Source organism: Octodon degus, unplaced genomic scaffold (genome assembly GCF_000260255.1).
Source record: "Octodon degus isolate 3935 unplaced genomic scaffold, OctDeg1.0 scaffold00082, whole genome shotgun sequence".
NCBI lineage: Eukaryota > Metazoa > Chordata > Mammalia > Rodentia > Octodontidae > Octodon > Octodon degus.
The window spans coordinates 10,567,978-10,571,538 of record NW_004524658.1 but is presented as its reverse complement, the minus strand read 5'-3'; the positions used below and the strand labels follow the sequence as shown (position 1 = coordinate 10,571,538).

At 41.0% G+C, this 3,561-nt stretch overlaps 1 pseudogene; it reads left to right on the top strand.

Annotated features, from left to right (window-relative positions):
- Nucleotides 1-1,676: 1,676 nt before the first annotated feature.
- The window catches only part of LOC101580246, a 13,808-nt pseudogene continuing 11,923 nt past the window's right edge, over nucleotides 1,677-3,561 (top strand).

The window sequence follows — 3,561 nt, the reverse complement described above, 5'->3', positions numbered from 1 at the left end:
TTTTTGTTCAAGAGAACTTTGTTTACTTTGGTTTCCTCATTTAAACAGAGAGACTCTATAGTTGGGGACACTTTATTTTGGAGCAATGTAAAAAAATAAATGAGCTGGAAAATAAGATGTATTAGTGATGGAACCTGCAAAGCAAAAAGGACCTTAGGGGTCATCTCTCTGAGGGCTGGCATACACCTCCTGTCCCATCACAGACACTTTTTGGATTGGGCACTGTTCTCCACAGTCAGTGTGCCAGGCAGTGTGACCACACAGGTAGAGCCAACCTAAAATAAACCCAATTTACTACTAAGATCTAATCAAGTCTTTTCATTTATAGATGAAAAACTGAAGCCTTGGGAGGAAAAGAGAACTCATCATGGGACCCAAAGTGTAAGCCAAGTCTGTATATGAAGCTCTACACTGAAGTCCATGGCCTTCTGTTTCATCCCAACATTCCCTCCTTACCAGCAACCAAAGAAGAAAAAAGCTAAGACATACCCACATGACTCCCTAATAGTATGTCCAGGGACCCTGTGGCTGTATTTAATAGTTTTGGGTAGAAAATTCAACTAAGGCAGTTAATATGTTCTAATGGATAATGATTACTCTGGTGGTTGGAGAAGTAAAGAAAAAGAGCAGATTTGTTGCTAGAGGTGCAGGCCCTGCTTCTTTGATGTCCCCAGGCTATTACTTCTCAATATGTTTAAAAGTGTACCTTGTACTCTACAATAGGAATATTAATATGAGTAAGTGAGTGCCCCTTTTCTCAAGGAGGTCAATACACATAATTAGTGTCAGCACAGTGAAATGAGCTTGGCAATGTACTTTTGGTGCTGGGACATGGCTAATAGACACTGCTGTATTATTTATAGAACCAGAGTAATGAGAGAGAGATTGGAGCTAATTAGAGATCATTGATCCTATCTCATGGTCAATGCAGGAATCTTCCCTACGTTATATTTTGCAGATCATTTAGTCTTTTTTTCTCATAACCTGATTATTTAAAGGTTAAGATATTTATGAAAATGTGTGTCTGCAGGCCCGTGTGTGTGTGTGTGTGTGTGTGTGTGTGTGTATGTACATAAATGTAATTTTGCTTCCATCTAATTATCAAGAGATCCACAAACTAAAGAGTAAAAGCACTTCTTTGGTCTTTACTTGAGTATTTTCAGACATGAGCTGCCTAAATTTTACAATGCAGCTAATTATATTTCTTAGAATGTGTGACCATCAGAAGAAACATAAATTCTAAGGATTTACTGCCTTTGCCCAAACATTGAAAATCATCCTATAGCCTTACAATAACAATCCTGCTCATTTTGTCTCCTGAATATTTCTTGAATCCTACTCTTTCTAGCTCTATTGCTCTTGTCTTAGTTTATGCTCTATATTCTTTACCTTAGAACTCTGCTGGTCGCCAAGCAGTTTTTCATACCTCTTTGACTAAACCCTTGCTCAGTGATAAGATATATTTTAAAACAATATGGCCAAGAAATTTCCCACTCCAAATCCTTTAGCAATGTTCTATCATCTAACTGTGATTTTTTACCAGCTACATGGGAAGCCAGACGTCAGTGGAGATGAACCTTCTAAGTTTTCAGCTAATATATTTCAAATCTGGAATTTTGTACTCAATCATTTCAGGATGACTGTCCCCAGGAAGCTCCACCAATATAAGTGGGTAAATGAAACGACACATAGAGAGCCCTGTGAATGAGGGAACTCCCATGAGGAGTGCTGGAGGTTCTCGGGAAGAAAGTGAAGGCAATCTCCAGACAAGACCTGTTGAGAAGATGGTAAAGGGGAGCAGGAAGGCAGAGAGCTCCCAAAGGGCTGTGACCCAAAGAGGACCAAGACAATGCACCAAATTCATCATCTGTTGCCAGATTTTTAAAACTGTGATGAGAGGAATTTTATATATCTTGGAAAAACAGGGTGTGACTTAGTGACACAGTATAGAAATGAAGCAAAAGTGTGAGTCAGTTATTAATTCAGAGAAGAGAATTATACAAGAAATTCAGTACTGTAAGTTCAGAAATAAATATGCATGACCTAGTGATTTTTGACAGTGCTAAGACCATTTAGTGTGTGGCTATTAAAACAGACAGTGCTGGGGAAACTGAATGTTCACATCCAATAGGAAGAAGTTGAACCCTTTACACCACTATCACATATCCTGTTCTCATTCTTCTCAGAAACCAAAACTCAGAAACAAAAATTCTTTTAGCATTTTAGCTCAACCTATTTAAATATCATATGGGAATTTTTCTTTTTTCTTTTTTTTTTTTTTGCAGAACTGGGAATTGAACTCAGGCCCTTGCGCTTGCCAGGGAAGCACTTATTCTACTGAGCCATCTCCCCGGCCCCAATTTTTCTTTTTTTGATACAGTGCCCCGAGACCCAGTCCTAGTCCAGGTCCAGTGAGTGTGTGGGAGAGCTTCTGGCTACCCTGCGCCGGAGGGACCTATTACTGGTCCCAGCTCAGGCACAGCATGGGTGAGACCCTCTTCCACCCCCTTGGGATGCCCGCCACCACTCCGTGGCACCTTCCCCACCCTGCCTGCTGAGTAGGAATTTCTGCTGTGTTCCAGGAACCCCCAGACCCAGCCCTAGCCCAGACCCAGTGAGTGTGTGGGAGAGCTGCCTCTCCCCCCTACTCCACCTTGTCCCCTCCAGGCTCAGCTCAGGCCTGGCATACAGGCCTGGGGTGAAATCCTGCAGCTGAAATCTCTACAGAGAGTGTAGAGGATAGAACCACCCAGCTAGACCAGGAGCAGAAAATCTTGCCAGAGGGGCACAACAGTTTCACCCTGAAGGGCAGTAGCAGGAAGGAGCTGAGCACAGCAGCCAGACAAAAGCCAGGCACAGCTGGATAAATCCAAACTTTGTAGATCTGCACCTGAACTTCAGTACGTGCTAAGGTTATAACTACAATGAAGATCTACAACAAAAGTCAGAAGTCGGTGCTATGCAAAATGACGAGAAGGAGCAAAATGCAACCTCAGAACCCAAGCCCACCTGTAACAAGTGCAGAGGACACTAACACAGAACAAATTGGAAATCACACAGCTGAAAGCAATGAATCAACGGCTTCTGAAATAAAGAAACAGTGCAGAAAGGTATAGAGGAACTTGGATTGGAAATAAAAAAAAGAAATCCCTGAATTAATAATAACTGCAGTAAACAATCAAATGCAGAAACATATGGAGAAACCCAATGCCCACCCAGAACAAGTGCAGAGGACACTAGCTCGGCTCAAATGCATGAATTAAGAGCATCAAAAGTAAATAAGCAACAGCAGAAAGTCATAGAGGAACTCAGAGCGCAATTTTCTGAAATAAAAAAAGAATTGTCAGAACTCATAGCATCTGAAGTAAAGAAGCAACTACAGAAACATACGGTAGAAACCCAATCTGAAAAAAACACTGCAGTAAAAGAATTTATAACTGCTTCTAAAGAAGATATTGATCAAAAAATAGAGGAGATTAGAAAAATGATGGATTCCTTGAATGAGCAATACAGGAAAGAAATAGATCGCATGAAGCAGAGTCAAAGAGATATAGAGGAAAT